Source organism: Ovis aries, chromosome 13, assembly GCF_016772045.2.
Source record: "Ovis aries strain OAR_USU_Benz2616 breed Rambouillet chromosome 13, ARS-UI_Ramb_v3.0, whole genome shotgun sequence".
NCBI classification, from domain to species: Eukaryota; Metazoa; Chordata; class Mammalia; order Artiodactyla; family Bovidae; genus Ovis; species Ovis aries.
In genome coordinates, this window is record NC_056066.1 from 39,497,274 (window position 1) to 39,513,868 (window position 16,595).

The following is a 16,595-nucleotide window of genomic DNA, read 5'->3' on the forward strand; positions in this document are numbered from 1 at the left end:
CACATCACAGCACATCTTTTACTGTATAGCACAGAGAACTATATTCAATATCCTGTAATAGAATACAATGGAAAAGAAAAAAATATAGATATATACAAACATATATATAGTATAACCAAATTACTTTGCTATACACCTGAAACTAATACAATATTGTTAATCAATTATACTTCAGTAAAAAACTAAAAACTAAAAATAAAATAATAAGACCAAAATAAAGGCCACAGCGTATCTTTTGGAAACAGTTATGTAAAGTGAATTACTTAAGGGAAACCAGTTGACTAATTCACTGCCAGGAATACAGATTCTGCATGTTATATGCACATAGAGACAGGTAATTATGTTTTACTCAAAATTATTTTGAAAGAACAAATTCTGATCTCCCCCCAAACATCTTTGTCTCTGGCTTTTGTTGTTTTAAAACTAGTTGGCTTTCTTTTTTGGCCAGGGAGATTCATCATCATTGTTAAATGCATAACGTCCTGAAATTGCCCATCTCAGAACTGCCCATGTGAGAAGCAGCTATTCTCTGTTGGCCTTTGCATCAGGGCAGGATCCAGCTCCCTGGGGCCCACATCTGGCTGGTTACTGTGCCTCCCACATCTCCTAGAAGGAGCCCACCCACACTAAAATTTTAAGAAAGACCATTCAAATTTAGGGACAATCCATTAGCCATTTTCAGTTCATGCCACAAATGCAAACATTTTTATCCACCCATCCATCCGCTCATATGTCCATATGCAAACATGATTATTAATCCTATTATGTGCCAACCATGAGCAAAGATTAGAATAATTCTTGGAAAATTCTAGGGAGAGAAGGTATTACGATTTTCATTTTAAAGCTGAAGAAACTGAGTCTCTAGTAAGTTAAGTATTAGGTGATCATTGGTAATTTCATAGTTCAATGTAATAATCTGCCCAGAAATGGTGGGCGGTTGTGGGGAGCACAGCATTCCTCCCCAAAATATTTGGGGAACAGTGGAAGAGACTAGGAGAGGGATCTAAACCCAGCCTGGGCTGTGGTGTTTGGAGATGCTGGGCCACGCACCTCCAGGGGCCACTCAACTGTGAGAATTCAGGAATAAGCCCTTTAACGTAAGGAATACACACAGATGCAATTTTAAAATGTAGTCCATTTCTGAAAAACTGGACCACCAACAGTTTAACTTATATCACAAGATGGAAGTATTTCTCTGATGAGGTCTAACAATTGTGAATACTCATGCATCAGCCCACTCAGCTCCTTTAAAGCAAGCTCTCCTAATTAACCTCATCATTAATGTGTCCTTACTTCAGTCTGGCCGGAATCATGCACTTAAAGGACCACCGAGGTCGCCTGTCAGGTTCCCCAGCCTGGGATGTCTTCTTGACAATGGAGACCACATTCATAGAGTCGCTCAGTCATGTCCGACTCTTTACGACCCCCATGGACTAGTCCGCCAGGTTCCTCTGTCCATGAGGATTCTCCAGGTAAGAATACTGGACTGGGTTGCCACGCCCTCTCAGGCTGGGAACCTTGGCTTCAGAGCATCACTGACAAGGGCTATGATGGCTTAGAAATGCAGTTCCAAGTGATGGAATTCTCACGCTTTCGAGAACAGAACAGAATGTATATCAAACAAGAAATACAATATTCCGTAACGCATATTTCATGTAGTGAAGAAAAGCCGAACAGAAAAGAAGATAAAGATTTTGATGACATTTTTGCACCATCCTAAGCCCTCGGTTTTAACCATAGCACCTGAGACATAGCTGTGGAGCATCCTCAGTGAGAGGAAGCGAGGAGGAATCTGAGGAGTAGGGACACATGGGATGGCCGTGACTTGGTGTCCAAGGAAGGCCCTGAAGAACCGAGCCTTAGGCATTTGGCAGGTCAGGCAATGAGGAGTGAGGTGTACATAAGCGCAAGAAAAGCAAAAGGTAAAGCAAATTTTAACAACACGATTAGCCACTCCCCTCCCCCACCCCACGCACCCCTTCCCTGCACACTGGCCTTTCCCAAGGGGGAAGAAGGGGGAGAAGCATCTGCAGCTGCTCTTAGGGATGCTTTTGGGGAAGCTGCTGTGTTGAGACTGACAGCTAAGGCGCCTGGGCTCTGAAAGCAGCCGGTTCAAAGCCAGAGTAGATGGGGAAGGGTAAGAGCATCTTTGACATGAGCACAGATGCTCTCTGCCCCCTCTAAGCTCTGCAGGCTCTGCTCCAGGGGCACCCTGAAACTGTAGAGAGCAAGTCGAGGATGCCCCAATGCTGGAAAAAGGGATGCATCTTGCCAAACGCTCAGAAGTGAAGACAAGGAAAGGGAAGGACCTCTCCCCGCTGGGGCACGCTCATTTTCAAGCAAAGCATCAGCACCTTTCATCCCTTCGAGTCAAGAGAACTGTATCTAAATTTCTTCTAGAGAGAGGCACTCAGAGTGAACTCAGGACAGACACATAGGACTGTCTATAAAACATAAACAACAAGGACCTGCTGTATAGCATAGGAAGTTATCGGTATACATAGTAGGGTGCGTCTCTCCTATTGAATGTTTAAATATAATAACCTACAATGGAAAAGAATCTGAAAAACATGTCTGTGTAACTGAATCACTTTACTGTACACTTGAAACACTGTAAATCAACTATGAAAGCGAAGTCACTCAGTCGTGTCCGACTCTTTGTGACTCCATGGCCTGTAGCCTACCAGGCTTCTTGGTCCATGGGATTTTCCAGGCAAGAATACTGGAGTGGGTTACCATTTCCTTCTCCAGGAGATCTTCCCGACCCATGGACTGAACCCGGGTCTCCCACATTGTAGGCAGATACTTTAAGACAAAAATAAGGTGAACTTAGGAACAACCAGACAAGGTATTCTTAGGTGTTCCACCCTGATGCTCTGAAACCAACAGGACGTCTCAGAGAGGTGGCTCCCTTGGGGAGTCTCCACCTACTGGTCCCAGGATCCAATGTGCCCCAACATTCCAGGTGTAAGGGGCTCACTCGATACCAGGAGCAGCAGACACTGAGGCCCCTGTCCATGCAGGTGGCCCTGCCCAGCACCCTGCCTGCCTACCCCAGGTGCAGCACACCTGTGAGATGCTCTCCCTGCTGGTGGACTTGCCCAGCTCTCAGCTCAGCCCCGGGTGAGGACACGGCCAAGGGAGGCAGCAGGAGGGAGAGAGGAACCAAGCAGAGATAGGAAACTTAATTCCATGATGGAGAGGCGTCGGAATGACTGTCAATTTATCAGATTCTGTCATCCCTGAGCTGCGGAGGGGAAAGAGGGGCTCACAGTGGCTCCCACAGCATAAAATACACACAGATGCAGCTGACGAGGAGCCAAAAAAGAAGGAGGGTGAAGAATACACTCTGCAGTCAAGTGCAAGCTCACTAAATGATATCTGAGAGAGGAGAGGGAATTGAGGCTGTCTTGTGACTATAAAGGTCACTGGGGCAGAACCAAGGATTCCCCCGCACTCAGGGCAGGGATGGGGAGGGCAGGGAGGTGAGGGGTGGGCACGGTTCTCAGCCAAGGAGTTGTGCTGGTGATGGGCTTGTGGGAGATGATCCTGGAATGTGGGTGGGGAAATGCGAGGACCCTGTTCTCTCCAGGGGACCCAAGGTGGGGACCAAGGCGAAGCTGTGTTCCACTCCCTTTCCAAGACTGTTCTAGCTTGACTGAGATTGAGACTGGACAGGATCAGTGAACGTTTTTGGAGATTCCTTGTTCCAAATTCCGTTAAAGGGTCCCAGAAATGTTGTAGCTGCTGAAAATGGGGTGAGTAATGCATTGGGTTGAATCATGCAAAACTGCTGGCTTCTGACCTACAAAAGTGGCAATTCCCTGTGGTCCAGTCTGATTCAGAATCTCAGAGCACTGCAGGAAGCCCACGGCCTTCAACGCTCCCTCTCAGCCAGTCTGGCCACAGGCCCATCTGCGGCCACCTCTTCATTTTCAGGCCACAGGCCACTCGATCGCTAGGGAACGTGGTGGCCTCTAGCACACATGGCTCTCAGAGCCCTTCAAACAGACCCCCACAAGGAACCACCGGGCTACTGGAACCCCATAGTGCCTTCCAGTTCAGCCGTCTCAATTCAAGGCCTTTACGGCAGGCTTTACATGAGTTTTCTCAGAAGATGTCGGTGTATTTGTAAATACTCCTCCTGCTAAGCCAAACAACTGAATAAGATCCACCTTTTTCCTTGCTAGAAGGTGTCGTTTATTCCTTCTCCCAAAGCAGTTCCAAACAGGATGGAAGGACAGCCTGGTGGCTGAGGGATGAGGGAGACACAGATGCTGCAGCAATCAAAGAACGATGAGGCCCCGTGTCCCTGCTGGGCCGCCAGGGTCAAGCCCGGCAAGGAGGTGCAGAAACAGCAGTGTGGGCAGGGAGGCAGACACAGGGATGGCTCTGAAAGGTGAAAACGAGATGACACTGTGGACTTCGCCGCCATAAAACTGGAGGCAGAAGAACCATCTAGACAGAAGGAAGAAAGCCCTGGCCTCATCAGGGCCACTGGGTCCTAGGGGAGGAGACGCTGAGCTCAAGTACCAGGGAGGCAGGGGGCAGAGTTCCATCTTGATGGCCCTGCCCCTCCTCCATCTCGCCAGGAGCCTGTGGCCTCAGCCTGTGCATCAGCTGGAGCTGGGCAGGGTCTTGCAGGCACCAGACCCCCAGGTAAGGGCTGAATGATAGGGTGAGCATGGGGGGCTCCAAGATCCGATGTTGTATGACAGACCACGGCAAGTTCCCGTCCTCCCTGTGAAATGGGTGTATAACAGATCCCATCCATTAGTCCATGCGTTAAATATAATAGGTCTGATGAAATGTTTGCTAAACAAAGGCTCTTCTCCAACAACTGGATCCATACCTGTTTCCTTTGTTCCTGCAGGGTACTTACGTAAAGTGGGGCCTGGAGAATACATCCTTTGAGAAGAAAGGTGTGATACGGAGTCATTTTCCACCATAAAACACCCCATGAGTGGGCAGGAGAAACGGGATTACTTTTACGAAGCTAGCACCCACCGCAGACCCTGCTGCACTGGTAGCTTGAACAACCACTGCACTGACCATTCTTTTTCACAGATGTGGGAACTGAGGCCAGGACACGTGACCTGATGTGGTTCAAGCCCCTCTCCTGATTCATAACTCAGAGGCCTGACTTTCCCTGGATTAAGAAACAGAAAACACTGAAGAACTGACAGTTGTCCTTCTAGGCAGTCCTGATGACTCTGTATAATTAGGTGCCCCTGGACAGCCTAGATGCCTGACTGGAAACATTTTTCTTCTATTTTCTAATGATGGAGACTGACCTGGGCGGGGGATTAACCCACAGAAAAGCTACAGGCAACAGTTAAAATCCCTCTGAATCATCAGCTGCACAGAGCCATACAACACAGGTAATTTAATTTCATAAAAGGATCTTTCCAGAGTTTGCTTTTTTCCTCCCAGCCTATTGAAATGTACACACCGCGAGTACAAAGTACAAGGCGCTGTCAGGCTGTAATTTGACTTCTGCACATATTTAACGTGCTGCCAGGGATGAACCATTTCATGGTTCCTGTGCTTTAGTGAATGAAATAAATCAATGTGTTAAGAGAGCGATTTTTTTTTTTCCTTGCCATTTGGGGGAGGCGCTCTTTACTTTTTTATTAACACGAACTTAATGAACCGTTTCACATTCAAAACCCCTTAGAAAGGTCATAATGCCTATTTCTTAATTAAATTTTTTGAAGTCCAATAAGGCTAATTTTCTTTTATACCTCTACACAGGGAGCAGTGCTTTAGAGAAATGACTGGGAATAAACAACAGCACAGAGTGAAGACTACTTCAGGTGGTTAAACACTGATACTTGCAGAGAGCTTTATGAAGGAAGATAAGAGAAATGGCCAGCAGTTTATGAAGGATGATCAGCGAGGCAGGAATTTGGGGTTGCCATGGAATTCAGGCCTCAATAAAACTTCTCGTGTGGTGATGGCTGGGTGTGAGGCTTGCAAACAGGCAGCATCATCAAGCCAAGTGAGACAAGAAGCAGGGGTCACTCAGGATGAAGGTTTCTTTCTAGAATTTCTCCCACACGTCGATGCTGAAACTTGCTAGCCTGCGTTGAAAGCCTGAGGCTCCCTACGAAGCAGAGACAGGTACTTGAGGCTCACTGCTGCCTCGTTCTCAATGGTCTGATTTTTTTTTTCCCGTCCTAATTACAGCAGACGCACTGCAGCTTTGTCAGCGTTACCTGCTCTCAATAAAGGCGCTCTCAGGGCCCTGGTTGCCGAGCCGGGAAGAAAGCAGGCTCCCTGGCTGGCAGCAGTCTTGGACCCTCGCCCCCGGCCACACTGTGCAATCACGCTGTTTATTCCCCTGTAACAATCAGGCGGAGCGGGCAGAGCACCTGGTCCTCCCGGCCGGTCCTTCCTTGGCAGCTGACGGGCAACCTCCCAGCCAGGTGGTCGAGCCTCAATGACATGAGCTAGCCATTCTAGGGTTAACGAGGACTCACTTTCTTCAGAACGCCCCGGGAAAATCAGTTATTCATAAAGGACACTATGCCTTTTGTTGCTCACTGAACAATGTTGCTGAAAACCCATTAAATTAAATTCTCTTTATTGGACTGAATAATGCAATAGCGATAGCCCCAGCGAGAAGTTTGCCCATTTATTTACCAAATTTCTGAATAATTTATACACGGGATCCTGGCTCTTTTTCACTGAGTGGCCAAATGCTTCTTTGGGACAGAACAGCGTAGCCTTGCCTTCATTTTCATGTGGGTTAAGGCTCACACGCAAATGAAAAACAAACAAAAGCAGAACGTAATTGAGTGGCCAGAGAATGAAGTCTCATTTTAACTGAGAATTCACATTCCAATTTTCTTCTGCGGGAGCGCTTTCAAATATATTGGCATGAATTTGCATCAGAGGCTGTCTCTTTCTTTTCTTTTGTTTTTGGTATGTCTCATAGGATCACCGCTTTCATGATAGAAAATGAAGAGAAGGAAATAAGAGCAGGACTTGTGAAGGGTCGAGAATCTCTAAATTGGGGAAGGGCTTGGGTGGGAGGTGGTTCTGAGGAGCTGAGTGTGGCAGAATTGGATGGTGACTTAGACATCCCCTCCGGCTCAATGTAGAGTTACTCACAGAGGCCTCAGTGGGCGGCGGTGGGTCACGGCAGGACTGCGGTAAAAAGGAGACACCTTTCCCCCTCCTCCTCCACTTACCCCCTTCAGGGGTTAACAAGGGGTCCCCGAAGGGCCCCTCTCTTCCCCTCCTGAGAATGCTTGGTATCCCAAAGTTAGATGTCCAGGCTGGCCTCACGGACTGAATGTGTAGAGAAAGACTGAAGTGGAGGAAACATAAGGGAAACCAAGGGGCATAGAGATCAAACCATCCTTTAAATGATGCTGTCCTAGGGAGGCAGCCTTTGCTGTTTGGGAGGCCATCTTAAAACAAGATATATACGCATTTTTCATTTGGAGGTAGCATTAACAAAAACACCCACAAAAAGTTAGATTCTCTGAAAACACCTATTTGTCATCGAAAAGAACATAAAGCCAAGCCAAGAAAAAAAAAAAGTTCTGTTGGATTTCACTTTCATTTAAGGAGAAAAACCCTGCCCTTTTTTTTCAGAGATGAAGATAGTCTGAACAAACTTAGAAAGACAGGCGTAGTTTTAGTTGATAAGACAAACTCAGAGTCCTTTGTGAGAGTATTTTTAGCACCTGGCGATGATGCAGTTAGGAAGTTGAAGATGCGGGTGAGCACAGGGGTTAAGGGTGTAGATTCCTCTCTGCTGAGAGCCCAGAGGCTCAGCCAGGTGCCCCAGATTCCCTCGGTGCCTGAGATCCCCTTGGAGTAGAACAGGCATCAACTCCACTATGAGTCAGGACCGACCAGGACCTTTATCCCCAGGGTGAGTGCCCAGAAGATGCTTTATGGGGACTGCCCAGCTCCCATCATCTCCACTTTACTCCCTCAGTCCTGGCCTGACCTGGGCTGCAAGCACGTGCTCCAGCCCCCAGGCCTCGTTATGCAACCACTTCACAGGTTTCCTCTGTAGTAAAACCTCAAAGGCAGAATCAAACTGGAACCCAGGCCCAGAACAAAGCCGGCGCCAAGCAGCAACTTTCTGTTATGTGGCTGATGAAATGCTGAGAGCCCAGGATTACAATCAGATGCTCAGAAATAAATGTTTTAGTTTTGTTTCCTGATCATTTTTGATAAGCGCTCTGGGCTTTGCCTTGGCATTTATCTTGCCGAGGCAGCCTGCCGTCTGGTCACAGTGTACGCGCTCTCATGACATTATCTCTGAATTACGAGACCCACCTGGAACAAGGCCCCCACACAAAGGTATGAGGATGCGCTGGTGACAAGCGGCCGCTCTTTTGCGGCTCAGAAACAAAGGCTGACACTTCTGCGTGAATAGACAGAAAGCACATCAAAGGCGGCCTTTTGTAGAGAAAAATTGCGTGATGCCCACTTTAATCTCTCTGAAAAATCTATGCACACACTGAACCCGATTTCATTTTTCACATAAATGCTGAGGCTTGATACAAGGACATCTTTTTCTTTACAGTTAAAAGACGAGGAGACAAAGACGTGCTAGCGTAGCCTTTGCACTTTCTAAAGCTATTTCAATGGGCTGGGACACTTAACCACTGATACAAGGGCAGGGACTCCACAATAGCTGCATTTGAAGCACCCTGACTAAAACCAGTCATTGTTATAGATTAAAGAAACGCATTAAGATCGACATTTTCCTTAAAGCTGCATAGTTTTTATACTTTAACCCTTTGATCAATTAACAAAAGTCTGAGATGGTAAGATGCTAATAACACAAGGGCTTACACAAGTACAGTGGTCCAGGGATGTGATCTGAAGGGGATCAGATACAGTTGCTCCTGGATGAGGAAGGCTGCAGAAGAGCACCTCTCCAGGCAGGGATGGGGAGGCAGTTCTCCAGCGAGCAGACACCTTGGATTGGACCTGAGGTCATGCAGGCGGTTATTTTGGGGGAAGGGGGGACTATGGATGCCTCCCACGCTCCACCTTCCTCTCCTTGTATCTTTGGGTCCCTCTTCAGCCCTAGGTGCCCCAGAAGAGGGGCCCAAGTTCTACAGCTGGTGCTGTTTGCCTTTCAGAGTTTTCAGCCAACATGCTGGTGGCCCCACCTTCGTCTTCCAGCTGGGCTGCTAGTTCTAGTCTTACGTGGGACATCCTCTCATGATGGGGGTCTCTGTGGTCACACTGCCCGTGCCCCGGGCCCACCCCTGCCATTCCTCTAGCTGTGTGCTCTTGAGGACGGCCTGTCTCCTCGTGGGGTAGCAGTGAACACAGTGGTCCCACAGGAGGTGCTGAATATATCACACAGCACAAACTGAGCCCCAAGTCCCAGAGAGATGGGAGCTCCAGGCCACCACTCCCAGCTCGGAAGGAAACCGGGGAGCTTCCTGACTCCATCTTCCATGAGCAGCACAAGACTTAACCCGCCTGTAAAGCAGGAGACACGGGAGACATGGGTTCGATCCCTGAGGTGGGAAGATCCTGTGGAGGAGGGCATGGCAACTCACTGCAGTGTTCTTGCCTAGAGAATGTCATGGACAGAAGAGCCGGGCGGACTACAGTCCATGGGGTTGCAAAGAGTCAGACATGCCTGAAGAGGCTTAACATGCCCAGCACGCCCCACTCCAAACCCAGGGAACCAGAACCTGGGAAGTGGGTCCTGGGGCTCAGTGTCTGTGGTAGTTCTCCAGGTGGTTGTAGGGTTGAGAACCCTGGCTGAAGGCAATACACACAAGGGTTTCCTGAGTCGTGCCCTGACAAAGGGGCACAGACTGGAGGGCGGGACCTCCAGGGGCCTGGAAGCTGGGCCTGAAAGGCCTGCAGGCAAAGCTGCTTATCTTAAAAATAATGCAAATTCATGGCTCATGTTTACTTTAATAAAAGATGTTGTGAATGATTAACCACCTAGTCCTGCTGATCTGCAAAGGAAGGTTGGGCGTCTCTTGGGACTTGCTCACCATGGGCCCATCCCAGGAGTGTGTGAGTCTGGAAACGAGATCCCTAAAGGTAGAGAAGTCTGTTACACCTGCAGGGCAGAAGTCCAGATGGCGGGGTGGGGGGTAGGGGGAAAGGCAGATGTCAGGACAAATATATGGGGCTGAGGTGGGCTCTGGATATGAGGGCCACTGGGTGAGGTTCGCTGAGCCACTGGACTCAGAAGCTTGGGGGCAACTTTATCTTTATCCTGGCTTTGGGTCAGCATGGGGCCTTGAATGGCCAGCATCTCCTGCAAAGTCTTGTTTTAAAAAAAAACCCAAAAGCAGAAAAGCCCAATTACCTCTTCCCCAAACCCCCCAGACAAGGCCATCTTCCTCAGGGTTACCTGGCTGGATACTCTCAAACGTACCTCCCCTGCCAGGCACCAAATACTCTCATTACCTTGAACTGTCAAACAGGCTTTAAGACTCACTTTTCAATGTGATCTTTATTATAAATAGATTTTATCAGCTTGTCCAGTATGTTTACCCTTCTGAGAACCAGCCTATAAAGAAGTATACTCTCAAAAAGAAAACATAAAATCCAGCAATTGCTCAGAAAGTACTCTAAGATCTGAACTTGTAAGCATTTTCCCAAAAAGCTGAAATCACGATCTAGCCAAAGCTAATACAGTCATTAGCATGGAATAATGCCCACCTGTTTTGAAAAACCAAACTAATGACTGAATCTACAAATAGTCTATTTTCTTCTTAGAAGCATCACCTCCCCTGTTGGATAACCTTCTCTCCTTACTCTAACAGAAGCTGTGGTCAGCAACATTTTATATTCTTACTGAACTACCTGTTGTTTTTTTACAGAAATCAAAACTGTGACCACCCTGGATTGTCGAGTGAATGTATAATACTTTCAGTTAGTAAGAATGCACACTTAAAAACTGAAAGTTATAAGATAGAAATTTGGGATTGTTTTCCCCCTCTCAATTTCTCCATTTTCACTTAAAAAGAAGTGAAAATTATTTAGAGAAATAAAAAACAATTCTAAAGGAAATCTGCACTAGTTAGCATCACTTATTGGACTGGACTTACAAGTCCTGTGACTTGAAAACGTCTGGGTTAGGGCAAGGTGGGAACAAGTCACCAATCTGCTGGGCTGGTCGTGCCTGAATGCACATTCCAGGGCCAAATTTTGCTCTGCAGTCCTCTGGCTGACATGGCTCTGCTGGACTTTGGTTCGATGGCCCATTTGTCATGATTCAAAACCCACCCAACTGCTCTCCCAACTGACTGGCAGCGACAGTATGATCTCACTTGTAGATTTTTAATATTTTTAACAAAGAGACTTTTTTTTTTTCATTTACAATTTTTATTGCAATAATATACAAGTGGTATGAGCTCCCCTTTCACGGGTTGGTAAATAAAGGAGGACTATTCACTGGCTAGCACCAGAAGGGGGCCAGCTGCTGGGGTCTGTGTCAAGAGTTTGCTAACCCAGCAGGCCATGCAAAATTTTCCTAGGTAAAGACGTATTTCATTTGTTAACTAATTTTTCAAGCCCTTATCATAAAACAGGGTTGGAGACACTGCATGCAATAGCAATAATGAAATGCCAATTGTTGGGCACAGGGCCCAGAGAAACCAGCCACACGAATAGAAGGTTAAAGGAAAAAGAGGATCCCAGAGACAGACTAAGATGGTTCAAGATGTACTGACCTCAACAGCCAGGGGTTCCAGGACCAGCAGTCTCTTGGACACAGCCCTAGGCTCTACCTGGGAGGTGTCTTGGCAGGTGGTCCAATCCTCCTTACAGTCCTCTCCCCCCATGCACACAGATTTCTCTGCACAGTTTATGGAGTTGATGTTCATATACACATTTTGGGAATCCAAAAAACTAGGTTGAACTATACGAAAATGCCTTTTTTTTTTCTTAACTAGTTCAAAAACTGTCAAATGTCAGCAATTTCATGAATGCCAACCCAAATTAAAACAAGGCATGGAGAGACTTTCCTGGTGGTACGGTGGCTGAGACTCTGCACTCCCAATGCAGGCGGCCCAGGTTCAATCCCTGGTCAGGGAACTAGCTCCCGCAGGCAACAATTAAAAGATTCTGCATGCTGAAACAAAGACCAGGTGCAATAAGCAAACAAAACACACAAAAAACAAGGCATGGAGCCTCATCTTGCAGCCTGCCTCTAACTTTTCTCATCATGAAGTATTTTTCTGAGCACCTTCAGAAGAGACAAGATGGGACAGTTTTGGACGGGGCCCTGGGATTCCCTACCCCATATCAAGAACGTCTCCACTGAGGGTGCCACATCCCTGATCACATTCCACTTGACGACAACATTTCAGTTCAGTTCAGTTCAGTCGCTCAGTCACGTCCAACTCTTTGCGACCCCATGAATCACAGCACGCCAGGCCTCCCTGTCTATCACCAACTCCCAGAGTTCACTCAGACTCACGTCCATTGAGTTGGTGATGCCATCCAGCCATCTCATCATCTGTCATCCCCTTCTCCTCCTGCCCCCAATCTCTCCCAGCATCAGTCTTTTCCAATGAGTCAATTCTTCACACGAGGTGATCAAAGTACTGGAGTTTCAGCTTTAGCATCACTACTTCCAAAGAAATCCCAGGGCTGATCTCCTTCAGAATGGACTGGTTGGATCTCCTCATAGTCCAAGGGACTCTCAAGAGTCTTCTCCAACACCACAGTTCAAAAGCATCAATTCTTCGGCACTCAGCTTTCTTCACAGTCCAACTCTCAACATCCATACATGACCACTGGAAAAACCATAGCCTTGACTAGAGGGACCTTAGTTGGTAAAGTAATGTCTCTGCTTTTCAATAAGCTATCTAGGTTGGCCATAACTTTTCTTCCAAGGAGTAAGTGTCTTTTAATTTCATGGCTGCAGTCACCATCTACAGTGATTTTGGAGCCCACAAAAATAAAGTCTGACACTGTTTCCACTGTTTCCCCATCTATTTGCCATGAAGTGATGGGACCAGATGCCATGATCTTCGTTTTCTAATGTGGAGCTTTAAGCCAACTTTTTCACTCTCCTCTTTCACTTTCATCAAGAGGCTTTTTAGTTCCTCTTCACTTTCTGCCATAAGGGTGGTGTCATCTGCATATCTGAGGTTATTGATATTTCTCCCGGCAATCTTGATTCCAGCTTGTGATTCTTCCAGCCCAGTGTTTCTCATGATGTACTCTGCATAGAAGTTAAATAAGCAGGGTGACAACATACAGCCTTGATGCACTCCTTTTCCTATTTGGAACCAGTCTATTGTTCCATGTCCATTTCTAACTGTTGCTTCCTGACCTGCATATAGGTTTCTCAACAGGCAGGTCAAACGTTAGAGAATGAGAAATAGGCGGGCCTCCTTCTAGGTGATAATCCCACTCGTTCACCCTCAAGCATCTCCTAGCATCGTGCCACTTACTCTTTCAGCTCTTGATTCCTCTGGTTTTTATGCTCATGAACTGAAGTTCCAAAACTTCATGGATCTTCTCACCAGCCATCTGATGCGAAGAGCTGACTCATTGGAAAAGACCCTGATGCTGGGAAAGATTGAAGGCAGGAGGAGAAGGGGACAGCAGAGAATGAGATGGTTGTATGGCATCACTGACTCGATGGACACAAGTTTGAGCAAACTCTGGGAGATGGTGAAGGACAGGCAAGCCTGGCATGCTGCACTCCATGGGGTCGCAAAGAGTCAGACACAACTAAGTTAGTGAACACCACCACCACATGGGTACTTAGTTTGAAACAACGTTAACGTTGATTTTCAAGTGTATTAGCTTTATAACAATTAATCAAAATTAATTTTATAACAATTAAGCAAAAACACAAATGTAGTTTTTCCCTCTAATTCTGATGGAGGCAAGTAAAAATGTTTTTTGAAGAAATGACTTTTCAGACATGTTTTTTGCCATTACAGGAATAAGAGCTGATCCTATAAAGAAAACTGAATACAATATGAATGTGGGACTCTATCATACTTCAGGGTGGAAAGAAATGCTAGGATCTGAGAGCTCTTGACAGGGTAGAGAGGAGTTTAATTTCTGTATTAAATAGACTTACAGAGAAGGTACTGGAATCATAGGTATGGCTTATCAGCATTAAACCCCAGGCCTTAGCTTGTAATAGATGTTTTAAATGAACATGATTAGTTTCTGACACTTTTTGTTGTAGAGTATCAAATTTATCAGGTCTTTAAATAGATGCTAACAAAACACCTCTAAGTCCAGACAGAATGTTATAAAACACTAAAAATAAAAGGTAATGAAGTTTAAAAAATATTTTCCCAAAAGAAATGGATTTAGTTTTTACTGTTTTTTTTTTTTTTTAATCTATGCTACAGAGTTTCTTAGGTAATTCTCTAAAACAGATATACTGGAAAATAGTAATGACATTTTTGGCATTTGGGCATTTCTGTAACTTTAATCTCAGAAAGGAAAAATCTCAAAATAACAAGTATATTTCACTGCATTGAAAGAAACTATAGCTTTTATGTGGGTTATTTTTTCACTCACCGAAGAGCAAGAAGTTATAAAAAATGATTAATAATTTACTTACTCAAAAAGCGACTGACTTTGGGTTTATGAATAAATAATGAAAGAAAAAGTAAATGTGCTTTCAAGTCCAGACTAACAGAAGTTAGTGAGTCCACAGCTAGTGCCGAGCACGCGGGCTTTCTAGGATCTTGACGGATAAATCTGGAACGTGGGTCCCATTCAACAACCTGAGAAGACAGAGCTTTTCACAGGGAACAAGCACATGACCAAGTTCATTAATTAAACAGTGCGGGTGGAGCAGATGGATGCTACCTACGCTCCAGCGACGCTAAATTGGGACAGAGGTTGGTCCGCCCTTAATGAGGCTCCATAAAATGAATGATTACATAGTGATCACAAGTAAACAAGCCTGCCCAGGCACTAGATATCAGGCAACAAGTCCTGCAACATGGTAACGACAGGACCAGCGTGAGTGCAAGTATCTGACACACAAAACCTCTGAGCTCCTTCGAGCCCAGCTTGTCTCTCCCTGGAGGCTGAGGAAAGCATTCCAGTCCACAAAGGGTTAAGCACGAAACGACAGTTACTGGGGGCAATAATACGAAAATGCCTGGCTGTGGAAATGAAGGGAACAGAACCCTTTTTGTCACATATTAAGTGCATTATTGAGAATGAGACACTCAAGTTTCCTTTTATCTTTACAGAAAAACAGAGATGCAAAATGTCAGGTGCTTAGGCTTTTTAAACTAAAAGGCTTAGCAAAAGCCGCCATACAGAAAATGTGGCCCTTAAGATGGTTTTTTAATGATACATTTTCCCATATCACTAATTAATTCTTTACTTCTTCTGCTATGTCAAACCCTCAACTGTTTTTTTTTTTTTTTTTTTTTCTGGGTCTTAATTAGCCTTTGCTGCACATGGACTTGTGTATAAACTCAAAAGATATTTTTTGGACTCGGGTAGAACAGAAATTATTTTCAGGTGAAAAATTTGCTCTAAATATGTTATTGTCTGGAACATAAGATTTTGAAACCCAGAATATACTTCTTTAGAATGATCATTATGTTTTCCAATGTAGACAATTTAATCTCACGGACAGAAACTGAAAACTCTGAAACAAGGGTATTCGGAGGACACTTGGGTAGCTATACATTGTAGTGCAGCTGTGGAGCTCACAGTAGTTAATAGGGACCACTGCTCTGTTGCCACGGCCCCACTGGGATGCCCCGTGTCTGATGCCAGCCCTGATTTCCTTTGATTTTCCTTCTCAGTACACATGACCTTTGGAAGAAAGCGAAAGTCGTTCTATCGAGTCTGACTCTTTGCCACCCCATGGAGTGTATAGTTCATGGAATTCTCCAGGTCAGAATACCAGAGTGGGTAGCTGTTCCCTTCTCCAGGGGATCTTCCCAACCTGCAAGTTAAAACCTACTTTTGAAAGAGGTAGAATATACATAGAGTCAAGATGTACAAATAGATGATTTGCTTGCAAGACCCAGTGTCACCACGGGAGAACTGTATTCTCAATCATTCATCAAGGCAAAAAGCACCATGAGTCATGCCAATCAGGTGCCCATTTTGAGCTAGACTCTGTTGTGAAATAGGTCATTAAGGATATTTACACTTAGAGTTTTCTTTGCCTTTTAATTTGGAAGCCACGTGTACTTAGGCATAAGAGATGCATATATGGTATCAGAATGGGTGCCTTTGAATTTATGACAATTTTCTTGGCATCTTCATTTCATAAAATCAAGGTTTAAAGGGCTAAGATCCTCCTGTTAACAATAAGGATAAAACAGACTAAAATTGAGTGGGACTGCTTCCCTTTTTGACAGCTATATACTTTATCCCCATTTTACTGAGAAATAATTGGTACATATCACCATGTAAGTTTAAGGCATACAATGTGACAGTTTGATTTACATGTACTTGTGAAATGACTGTCACAAAGGTACAGCTACTATCCATCTTTCCATACAGATATGATAAAAGGAATAAAGAAAGGAAAAAATTTACTCCTGGCGATGAGAACTGCTACTCTCTGAACAACTTTCTTGTATACTGTACAGTGGTGTTAACTATTGCCACCATGCTGTTCATGACAA

General features: G+C 45.4%; 1 protein-coding gene across 18 annotated transcripts in view; it reads right to left on the reverse strand.

Annotated features, from left to right (window-relative positions):
* Positions 1-16,595, reverse strand: part of RALGAPA2 (Ral GTPase activating protein catalytic subunit alpha 2) — a 290,584-nt gene that overhangs the window by 51,004 nt on the left and 222,985 nt on the right. The window contains exon 39 of one of the 18 annotated variants that reach the window (XR_006055590.2): positions 1-16,595. This exon is cut by the window's right edge and continues 12,333 nt beyond it. The exons of the other annotated variants lie outside the window; for them this stretch is intronic. The gene's annotated coding sequence lies outside the window, so the exon portion shown is untranslated. 18 annotated transcript variants of the gene reach the window in all.